At 38.5% G+C, this 12606-nt stretch overlaps 1 protein-coding gene across 4 annotated transcripts in view; it reads left to right on the top strand.

The window, feature by feature from the left end:
- LOC136876022 (zinc finger protein 391) overlaps positions 1 to 12606 on the top strand; it is a 101525-nt gene that overhangs the window by 47794 nt on the left and 41125 nt on the right. The gene's annotated exons all lie outside the window — the stretch shown is intronic.

Genomic DNA, 12606 nt, shown 5'->3' with positions numbered 1-12606 from the left:
TCAGTAGGAATGGCACGATTAAAAGCAATGCTTTCATACGAAATAGTCTATCAAATGTAAAACCACACATTTTCTCATATTTAACAAACGCTGCCGATCTGACAGGCCAAAGTTCCAGAGCTGGAATGACCAAGCCGCAGACTGCCGTGACCCCCCTGTAGGTGGGCGTGGTAGAATAACACCCACGGTATCCCCTGCCTGTTGTAAGAGGCGACTAAAAGGGACCCAAGGGCTCTCAAATTTGGAGCGTAGGTTGGCGACCACAGGGCCCTCAGGTGAATCCTGGCATTACTTCCACTTACTTGTGCCAGACTCCTCACTTTCATCTATCCTATCCGACCTCCATTGGTCAACTCTTGTTCTTTTCCGACCCCGACGGTATTACGTATGGAGGCCTTGGAAGTCTTTCATTTTCACGCCATTTGTGATCCTTGTCTTCCTTTGGCCGATACCTCAATTTTTCGAAGTATTGGACCCCTTCCATTTTTTCTCTCTGATTAGTCTTATATAGAGGATAGTTGCCTAGTTGTACTTCCTCCTAAAACAATAATCACCACCACCACCAGACAGCCATAATCCATGAACACTCTTCGTCTTTTTTCGGGGGTGGGGAGGCGAATAGTGGAGAGTCCCAGAGCAAAAACTATGTCTTTTTACTAATCTGCTACCTAGGAGTACCGATGAGTTGTAAAATCTCAATTCAGTACACTGGCGGCGGAAAAATCTATCTGACATGGAGGCAAATTTTCCTCCAAGTCAGAGCAGAAACCCCCTTTTCACTGCTAATTTGGAATAAAATGAATGTAGAATTTAATAAAAGTGAAGAGGAAGAAGCTTTTCTTAAGAAACGGCTCTTTTCCGATTTGAATTTTGAGTTATTTAGTGAATTGTGGTGCTATAATTTGGAATAGGCCTGAACTGTAGTTCTAGACCAGGTCACACTACTACTAGTAAGTGAGCCTCTGCCTTAAGTATGCCCACTGCTCATTCAAAATAGCGCGTCAGAATTGGGATTGAATAGCTGGAATACTATCATGAACCAGTATGTTACGTACCAGCAGTATTAGAAAATGTGTGAACCAGAGGAATGGCATGCTAAAGGAGAAAGTTTTCTAACTCCCCAGCCATTTCCTGCCAGTATTCAGTCAGCCTGTTATACTTGGTACACAGCAGTAAATCCATCTATCGGAGTTGAGTAGAAGTATAAGAGACAAAGAACGTCACAACTAACAATGGTCAAAGTAATGTTATTGTTGCTCAATGTTATGCACTTTCGACATTGTAGGCCTTCATATTTAGTTTTCTTCCGACTCTGAAATACCACTCTTACCATAGTCGGTACGGTAAAAGTGAATAAAACACAGATAATCGGAAATTGTATTCTCTATAACTATAATTTTCAAGAGGACCAATAACATAGGCATTTAAAAATTATATTTTAGGCACCTTCCCCTAAACTACAATTTCACCCAGGGTGAATAACATTGTTCATAGCCTAGACTGTAGTTTCTTATTCCCCGGCTCTACAGGCCTATACCGATTTCCATTCAATTCTGTAAACCCATTTTCTCGTGACTCAGCGTTGATAAGGACTTAGCAACAAAATGTTATCATAGCCGGTACGATAAAAATGTATAAGACATAAATGATCGGAAATTTAATTCTATTCAACTTTAGTTATGTATTATTTATCTATAGGACCACTAATAATATAAATATTTGAGAATTATATTTTAGGCCTTCCCCTAAACTACCATTTCACTCAGCGTTAATAAAATGATTTATAGCCTAGATTGTAGTGGTTCATATTCCAACTTTACATACCGATTTTCATTAAATTCTCTTCAGCCGTTTTCTCGTGATGCGTGTACATACATACAGACAGACAGAAAATACGGAAAAGTAAAAAGTGCATTTCCTTGTTACAGTGGTCATGACCGATACAGAAATACCATTCTTTTCAAATTCTGGGCAATGTACAGACAAAACTCTTATTTTATATATATAGATTTGGTAGTAATCATTTTGATTAGTGTAAAACATGTTTTTAGAACATGCATTTTGCACTTCCTAGGGTATTTTCTTATGTGGCTTCCAAGGAATAATCCGGAAACTTCATACAGTAGGTGACCATATCTTCTTTCCTTTGTCTCTTATGAGGCATATTTATGGACGCAGTGGCAAAGAACAAACAGCAGACTGTCAAAGCTCTCATCAGAAAGTAGAGAAGGCATATTCCGCAGAGGTCACATAATGTAGGCTGCTTCTCTTTGGACTTGCAGGCTGTTCAGTTGGTGATTGTTCTTGTAATCTTATCTTTAATGAAGTTCTTATAACAAAAGCTGACACTGTAAGTGTGAATGGCAGCCCTGGTATCATCAGTTCAGTACTGTATAATTTTCTCAGTAATCTTGTTTTTCAACATGTTGCAGCTAGGATATCAACACAAGGGGCAAGAAATTGCTAGGGTAATTCTTAAAATTCCTCCATTCTGTAAAGAAAATCCAGCTTTATTGTTCGTGTAAATAGAGTCTCTGCAAGAATTACTACTGATTCTACAAAATTTCATTACGATGTCAGACTGAATGAAAATGGTGTATTAAGCTCAATCTGATGTCATTCTAAATGCCCTGAGTTCTGACGTGTGTACCACCTGCGACACGGTCTGTGTAGAGGAAGCATAAACAAGCATTAGTCAAGTATCTAACTGGCACCATCCTCAAGGCCACCAGAACAGCCCTTTGGACGATGGGCAGAAAACCTTACATGCCTAGGAGTGAGGCCTTCAGGTGAGAAGGTTGGAGTGTATTCGCCCCCAAAGGGAGTTAAAGCGAACACAAGAATGAGAGAGACCAAAAGCGCTTGGGTATAAACAAACATAACACAGTGAGACATGTGTAGAATCTCTTGGAGGTGGAAAGTGTTTGTAGAAGATTATATTAGTAAATCTTTTTAAGTAATGCTTTTTGTATGATCTGGAGTGTTGTGCTAGAATATTTTATTCGTATTCCCTTTTAGCTACCCAACCTGTACAGTGTAAAATATTGTTGTAACATATTTTATTGGTTACTACTAGATTATTGTTCTATATTTGCTGGAACAGTCCAGGAAGGTTGTACATGGGCGTGTCGGCCTTTGTCAGCTATGGTTCTAGATATATGTCCTTTCTATTCTGAAAAATGGAAGGTTCGTGATTGGTGTCTGTATATGTGTTAGAGAATGTTGGTTAAAGATCGCAAACGGAGAAAGAGTTGTGATTGGTGAGTCTGGGTGGCGATGGGCAGGCTCCTGCATTCTGATTGGCTACTCCAAGGCCAGACTTCTCCTTTTAAAGCAAGCGAGGCAAGTCTGTCTTAGGCCTGTCTGGATTTTTCTTATTTTTCTTTTCTTTTTTCCCCCAATATGTAACCGTTACTTCAGTGGCTACACAAAACACAGTTAAAAGAGAGGAAAATAAAGCAATTACACGGTACCTTAAACACTACACACACAATAAACATCTGATGAACTGCACAGAAAACAACACAAGTAAATATCAGTGGGGGCAACTTGACGATAATAAACAAGGAACGTGGAAAGGAGTCTGGGGTACTGTACCAAAGGTCATGGAGATGCAAAGGTTGCAGTTTTCCGAAAAATCAATGGTGATGTCTTGTTTTCAAAATATTATTTTCAAAAATCAATAATACAAATTAACTTCCAAACAAAATCAATTGTACACAAAATCTAGATACACACGATGCACGAATTAGACGTTCTTTGACAAGTACAAATTAGATGTTTCAAAGAGTTAAGCAAATACATCTCAGCACGATACAATCTAGAAGGTAAGCGGAAACACAACATGCTATTACAATTTAGAATGCATTTAAACGCACTTTCAAAACATCTGATCAATAGACTAGGGCAATCTCCTGTGTGATACGCCAACGAAAATTAAATGCAAATTACAACGGGACTGAAAACCAACGTGCTTACCCTAACGCTGCCCATGCTGAATGCGAGGAGTCGCCGACGTCAAAAACTTTGGCAGACGACGGACACAGATAGACAGGCAAATCCAGACAGGCCTAACACAGACTTGCCTCGCTCACTTTGAAAATAGAAGTCTGGCCTTGGAGTAGCCGATCAGAACGCAGGAGCCTGTCCATCGCCACCCAGACTCACCAATGACAACTCTTTCTCCGTTTGCAATCTTTAACCAACATTCTCTAGCACATATACAGACACCAATCACGAACCTTCCATTTTTCAGAATAGAAAGGACATATTTCTAGAACCATAACTGACAAAGGCCGACACGCCCATGTACAACCTTTCTGGACTGTTCCAGCAAATACAGAACAATAATCTAGTAGTAACCAATAAAATATGTTACAACAATATTTTACACTGTACAGGTTGGGTAGCTAAAAGGGAATACAAATAAAATATTCTAGCACAACACTCCAGATCATACAGAAAGCATTACTTAAAAAGATTTACTAATAAAATCTTCTACAAACACTTTCCACCTCCAAGAGATTCTACACATGTCTCACACAGCGTAAAATGATCAAAAGGAGAAAAACACACTTACCTGAAATGGTGGAAGGAAGTGGCTTAAGGCCGTGGACATTGGCAGTGATTGCAACAACTCCAAGAGGAAAATAAAAATTCTAATGGAAATAAAATTGTACGAAACCATTAAGTTACTGTAATTGAGAAAATAGAAAAATGGTTTGCAACAAAATGAATCACATAACATGTTGACCTCTTATATCTTTCCAGCCAAATGCCGATAACTAACATAAAATTGTGAAAGAATTAACGTAAAATTGTGATCGATCACCGATTAAAATAAATTAAATTAAACTTTAACTCAAAGAAATTAAACTACGGTTGAATTAGATGTTGAAGAGATCACTTTGACTTCGTCACTTCGGGTATTTAACACCATTACTACCAAGGGGCCGTCCCAGGATTGGTAATTACTTATAAGAGAAATTTAAACACACACCCTCACAAACGAAATTGAAAGATAAATAAGTGGCAAAAATGAATGAAAGATAAAAAATATCACTAACAGATTCCACCAAAACGATTAACATCTACCGACAACAACGCAAATCCACAGGTATTGGTTCACTACTGTTATGAAGAGACTTTTAGTTTTTGTAAATATATTTCATTAATTGAAGTTGACACTTTCCAAGCCTCTTACCGATTGGTCAGATGATTTTGTATTGTTGAAAATGGTTATGCAAGCAACAGTCATGTCCGTCATCAAGTTGTGATAGAGAATCATTAAGACATATCAGATGCAACAAAGTATTGAAGGCAGCAAGTTCCTTTACTTCAAAAATCAAAAGCGAACATTGGCGTCCAACAGCACGGCTCTCAATAACCTGAGATGTTCAATACACGCAAGATCATAAAAAGTGAAATGCAGAAGTGAAAAGAATGCGTCGCATTTGAGGTTAAGCAACGGAGTAAAAATGCAGCATGTCTCAAATTCGTGGAATCATTCACGGATACTGCATTCTCGTTCATAACGAAAATCAGACCGCTGATGCCAACAACTTCAACGGATTGCAGCATAAATCAGTAATCAGGCAAGTACGATTCGATGTTACGTACATACAAAGAAGTAAAGACAAGATTTCAAGATTTACATTCTCCTTGCCGCTCAATGCAAGGATCTCCATGAGAGCGTCAGTCTCTTTGACATATACACCATCCTTGCTATACATACGGTATTTTTAGATTCTAGCCTCTTTCTCTTAGCGCACGTTTTCGTAACATAAACATGCACTGATCAGCATAATAATAAGAAAATGATAATTGAAGTCCTTTGATCCTCCTGCTGTCATAAATATAAAAGATCCATTGTCATATAACCTCAATTCAGCAACATGATTCCTTTGAACTTGTACATAACCTTCACGCAATCCATTGGAACTTTCACAGCGTAACCTTAATTTCAATATGTCACAACTAACGAAATTGAAACAATCGCGTGGTCGAGTAAAAGGCATGTTAACAAGAATAATAAAGTCGATTACAACTGACATGTCAAAATCAGAGGCGAAGGTTAGAATTTAAAAATGTGAAGAGTTATGGAATTCTTATGAAGAAGTACAAATGAAAATAAAGGAAACCGAGATCACTGATGAAACAGCTGCATTACAGTTTGAAGAGGAATGTGAGGGAGAGCGGGAGCTATTTGAATATATTTACTCCAGCGCAGTTACACAATAATTTGCTAGCTCAAATGAACACGGCAGTAAACAACGCCGTTCATCAACAGGAAGTTCCACAACATCATGACAGAAGAATGCAGAAATTACCAGAAATTAAATTACCGGAATTTAACAGCGAATTCACAAAATGGTTGCTTTTTAAGAACAGTTCTGAGTCAACCATTCATAATGGTACTCAACTAACAAATATTCAAAAATATCAGTATCTGATCGGTCTTCTGCAGGGCGAAGCACGCAAAGTCATTCAATTAATGAACCACCTTTCCAATACACAAAATCCTTATATTTAGGATGAAACCATTTAATCACAAATTGGACATGTTTCACTCAACTTTGTGAGCATCATCAGCAATAGTTAACATAAATCATTGGTGGGTCAGGGCCCTGATCCTGGTGTATATCACAAAAGAATGTCTAATATACATTGATAAAAATATATAAATTTAACACTTTAAAAATAATCAATAAGATTATTTATGTCTATTAAAACAAAAATTTTAATCATTCAAATTGTTTAAAAATGTAAAACGGAATGGATGGCTTAAATGTTAAAAATAGTATATGGTAATTAGATGTTCTTAAAAATCGTTGTCCAGCATATCTACGCTCGATTATATTAGACTGTTTATGATAAAATCAGTTTTTCATATCAGGGTGAGTTCTTATTATAGACTATGTTGCTGTTTCTTAAGAATAAACATGATGAGAAACGCTAAAATCGCACATGATGGTTGAAAAACGAGTTCACTGGTGATAAAATGTCGTCTAGATCGGCGTAATGTAGCCTTTATGGGACTCCTTGCGTTGTAATTTCTGCCATTATTTTATGCAGTAATATGTTGGAATTGTTCTTCTAACGGAAAAGTGCTGATCTATTATATCACTGGTGATAAAATGTCGTCTAGATCAGCGTAATTTAGCCTTTATGGGACTCCTTGCGTTGTAATTTCCGCCATTATTTTATGCAGTAACATGTTGAAATTGTTCTTCTAACGGAAAAAAATGCTGATCTATTATATGAAATTGATGAATGTATCCTGTGTGTGAACTGGTCCCTTGGTTATTTACTTAGGTTTGACGGTAACTGGCTTACTGCTGCTGGACCAGTTCACACACGGGATACATTCGATCAATTTCATATAATAGATCAGCATTTATTTCCCTTAGAAGAACTATTTCAACATGTTACTGCATAAAATAATGGCAGAAATTACAACGCAAGGAGTCCCATAAAGGCTAAATTACGCCGATCTAGACGACATTTTATCACCAGTGATATAATAGATCAGCATTTTTCCGTTAGAAGAACAATTCCAACATATTACTGCATAAAATAATGGCAGAAATTACAACGCAAGGAGTCCCATAAAGGCTACATTACGCCGATCTAGACGACATTTTATCACCAGTGAACTCGTTTTTCAACCATCATGTGCGATTTTAGCGTTTCTCATCATGTTTATTCTTAAGAAACAGCAACATAGTCTATAATAAGAACTCACCCTGATATGAAAAACTGATTTTATCATAAACAGTCTAATATAATCGAGCGTAGATATGTTGGACAACGATTTTTAAGAACATCTAATTACCATATACTATTTTTAACATTTAAGCCATCCATTCTGTTTTACATTTTTAAACAATTTGAATGATTAAAATTTTTGTTTTAGTAGACATACAGTAAATAATCTTATTGATTATTTTTAAAGTGTTAAATTTATATATTTTTATCAATGTATATTAGACATTCTTTTGTGATATACACCAGGATCAGGGCCCTGACCCACCAATGATTTATGTTAACTATTGCTGATGATGCTCACAAAGTTGAGTGAAACATGTCCAATTTGTGATTAAATGGTTTCATCCTAAATATAAGGATTTTGTGTATTGGAAAGGTGGTTCATTAATTATAATAATTTGATACTCTGAACTCCAATACGGTTGGAAAATGAGATTTATAACTTGTAAAGTCATTCAAGGTTTTACCATTTGAGAAGAAAACTACACATGTGCATGGAACTTGCTTGTAGATACATATGATAATCAAATGATGATAATCGAGACACATCTAGATGAACTTTTCAAGTTTGCTACAGTTTTTAAAGAGAACAAATCTGAATCACTCAGGCAATTACAATTTCATATTCAAACTCACATGGCTTCATGAAAAGCAATGAAGCAATCCCGGTACAATATTGGGACACATTGGTTATTCATCTAGCTAAGAAGCAGCTGGATTTCATTGAGCAAAGAGACTGGCAGGAAAGGGTGAAAGGCAACACTCCAGAAAAGATGCCAACATTGATTTCTTGAAATTTTTAACTGAACATTCCCAATCATATATGCTGTTAAATCACAACAAAACCAAGGCATTGAACACGAAGGCAAATCCGAAGGACAAACAACCTGGCAAGAAAGTTGTTATGACGACAACTCAGGCAAGCTGTAATCTATGTGGTGGAAGTCACCCCATTTTTACATGTGCAGAATTTAAGCGATCAGTTGTAGACAGAAGAAAAGTGCTCCGAGAAAAAGGACAGTGTCATAAGTGTTTGAAACCAGGACATATTGCAAAAAATTGCAGAGAATCAAAATGCAAGAAATGTAGACTTCTTCACAACACACTTTTACATGCTTAGGAAGATGACAAACGGAAACAAAATGTTAAAGAAAATCAAGTGCCCATAAACCTGTGTATCGAATCTCAGCATTCACCTGCTTCACTCAGTGTGAGCTTGGCGAAAGGAATAACATCACAAATACTTTTGTCAACAGCTTTAATTTATGTGAAAGATGTTCACGGAAGAAGAATGACATGCCGAGCCTTACTGGATCCGGGATCTCAGTCGAATCTAATAAAGGAAGGTCTGTATAAGAAACTTGGTTTACCGAATGTCAAGACAAACACACAGATCATTGGAGTAGATTGTTCCGAAGTGGAAAAAAAAAAAAGGATTACGAGAGTACACTTCGCTTCAAGGAATGACGGATTTGAAGTGGAAGCAGAATTTCTAGTTTTGCCAACTATAACAGGATGATTGCCACAGTTGGAGATCAAGAAGGACAAGATTATTATTCCAAAGGACATTCGCTTGCCAGACCCCATATTCAACAAGCCAGGAGACATAGACATATTAATTGGTGCAGGACTTTATTGGAAAATAGTCAAAGGTCCACCCAAGAATGAAGCTGAAGGACAACCAGCTCTGCAAAACACCCGGTTAGGCTGGATTATAGGCGGTGAAGTTTTTGAGAACAAACAAGGATCAACAACATGCATGAAAATTAGCAATCAACAATTATCAAATCAGGTGGAGAAATTTTGTTAACAAGAAGCAATTCCGGAGATTCAACATTACACATCAGAAGAAAGAATATGTGAAAGACAGTTCACGGACACCGTTTTGAGAGATACGACATGTAGATTCATCGTAAGGCTCCCTATTAAGCCAGATGTCATCCTCGGAGAATCAAGAAAACACGCATTAAACAGACTAGAATCATTAGTCAAGAGGTTAAGCAGACACCCCGAACTCAAGACAGCTTATGCAGATTTCATGGATGAATATGAAAAACTAGGGCATATGAGCTTGATTGAAACAAACCAAAATCAAGATGTACCAAATTCATACTTCATACCCCATTAACCAGTGGTACGTCCAGATAGTGACACCACAAAAGTCAGAGTGGTATTTGATGCCTCGGGACATCACTCAATGACAAGCTCATGACAGGACCTAATTTACAGCGAGATCTTTTTCACATTGTACTTAGATTTCGCAGCCATAAGTACGTCATGACAGCAGATGTGGAAAAGATGTTTCAGCAAATTCTCATCCATCCTGAAGCTCGAGCATTACAGCAGATTTGTGGAAAGAGGAATCTTCAGCTCCTGTGAGGATTTATCAGTTGAATACAGTAACATACGGAACAGCATTGGCACCTTACCGTGCCATGAGATGCCTAAATGAATTGGCTACTCTTCATGGAAATGAATTTCCTGCAGCAGCAAAGGCTATCCACAATGATTTTTATATGGATGACTGCTTAAGTGGAGGAGACATTCTAGAAGACGTGATCGGGCTACGGCGGCAAATACAAAACATACTCAAGAGTGGTGGAATGCATTTGAGGAAATGGAGGTCCAACAGCAAAGAGATCTTGCAGGATTTGGAGAGCAAAAGCGACGAAGGGACTTTACTGGTTTTAGACAAAGATGAAGCTAGTAAGACTCTTGGACTCCTCTGGGACTCGGCATAAGATTGCTTCAGTTTCGAGTTGAGCTGGCAAAGCAGTCACCAAGATCCAAAAGAGAAGTCGCCTCCAAAATCGCACAGATTTTTGATCCAGTAGGACTCGTGGTTCCATTACTGATCAAAGGGAAGGTGTTGATGCAACACTTATGGGTAGATGGATTTGAATGGGATCAGCCATTGTCCCAAGAGCACTTTCAGATTTGGAACGAGTACTATACGTCATTAGAAAGACTGAACAACAGGATTATGAGAAACATAAATCCTGGAAATTGCTCTGGCTCTTTTGATTTGTTTGTATTTTGTGGTGCTTCAGAGAAGGCTTTTGGAGCCTGCATTTATGCAGTGTGTGAAACGCAAAGTGGTCTCTACATTTCCAATTTACTTTGTGCGAAGACGAAAGTAGCTCCATTAAAAACCATTTCGTTGCCAAGACTCGAATTGAAGGCAGCCCTTCTTCTTGCACAACTTGTCAAAACAACAGTGAGTGCTTTGAAAGAAAAATTGGTCAGATCAGATTATGGAGTGACAGTACAGTTGTTTTGGGATGGATCAACACTGAGCCAAGGCTGCTGAAGAGATTTGTGGCAAACAGGGTTGCAAAGATTCAAGAAGCCACTGATGCAACCACCTGGAAGCATGTTCCTTTGACTGAAAATCCAGCTGATCTTCTCTTAAGAGGAATTTCTTCAGCAGAACTCGAAGATAAAAAGCTGTGGTGGAGTGGACCTTCTTGGCTTCGCACACAACGTCAACAACCAGAGCATTCGGAAGAATTTGAAACAGAACTACCAGAGCTGAAGGTCACAGCAGTTACGTTGACAGCGACATCAACCAGCATTGCACTGATTAAATTCTCGACATTTCCGAAGTTATGCCGTATATTAGCATATTGTCAAAGATTCATTTATAATTGCAAATTCAAACCGCCAGAAAGGAAAAAGGTTCACTAGAAATACAAGAAACTTGTAAAGCAGAGAAACAGGTAGTCAAATGGACACAATTAGAAGCATTCCCTCAAGTAGTACATCGCTTAATTAATAATCAAGAAATCCCAAAGAAGAGTTCTCTAAAGTCACTCAGTCCGTTTCTGGATAGTGACGGATTGATTAAGGTTGGAGGAAGGCTTCGTTTTTCGGAGCTAACATCAGAACAGAGACATCCTGTGCTTCTACCAGCAAATCATCACATCACCAGAATGATCATGGAAAATGAACATTGTCGTCTGAAGCAATGTCCCCCAGAGCAACTGCTACATGCAACTCGACAACGATATTGGCCTATCAGCAGCAGAAGAGAAGCGAAAAGGATTGTCAAGAGGTGTCTGAAGTGCTTTTGTTACCATCCTACAGTTCCAGAGGTACGCATGGCAGATTTACCAAAAGAAAGGGTTACGTTAGTTGTTCAAGCCTTTGTTACCAGAGGAGTGGACTATGCAGGTCCAATATCTGTAAGAGAAAGCCACCCACACTCATACTTACAAGAGTTACGTAGCTGTATTTACATGCTTCAGTACCAAGGCATTGCATTTGGAGTTGGTGTCGGAGCTAACGACCGAAGCTTTCTTAGCTGCACTGCAACGCTTTACGGCGAGAAGAGGTTTGTGCAAGCAGCTTTTCTCTGATAACGGGAAGAATTTCGTTAGAGCAGCCAACGCACTACAAGATATCCAGTCCTTTTTGGAAAAGGGGTCAACGACCATTACCTCCTCACTCGCTCAGCAGCAGATGCAGTGGAGTTTCATTCCTCCCCGGTCACCCCACTTTGGGGGATTGTGGGAAGCAGCTGTAAAGATGATGAAAAGACATTTGCTGACTGAAACACAGGGACGCGTGCTAACTTTCCAAGAAACCTACACTATTCTTTGCGATATAGAGGCTGTATTAAATTCACGTCCCCTTACTCCCTTGCCAAATGATCCAAATGATTTAGAAGTGTTAACACCAGCACATTTTCTTCTAAGTGACTCGATCGTGCAACCTGTGCAAAGGGATTTGTTGAGAGAACCCGATAACCGCTTGTCACGTTGGCAGCATTTGCAAAAAAATTCGGCAGCGGTTGTGGCAGAGATGGCAGTGAAAATACTTGCAGGAATTGCAAAAACG

The sequence above is a fragment of the Anabrus simplex genome, chromosome 6 (genome assembly GCF_040414725.1).
Source record: "Anabrus simplex isolate iqAnaSimp1 chromosome 6, ASM4041472v1, whole genome shotgun sequence".
NCBI lineage: Eukaryota > Metazoa > Arthropoda > Insecta > Orthoptera > Tettigoniidae > Anabrus > Anabrus simplex.
Note: the sequence above shows the minus strand (reverse complement) of the source record. Positions and strands in the feature narration are given on the sequence as shown.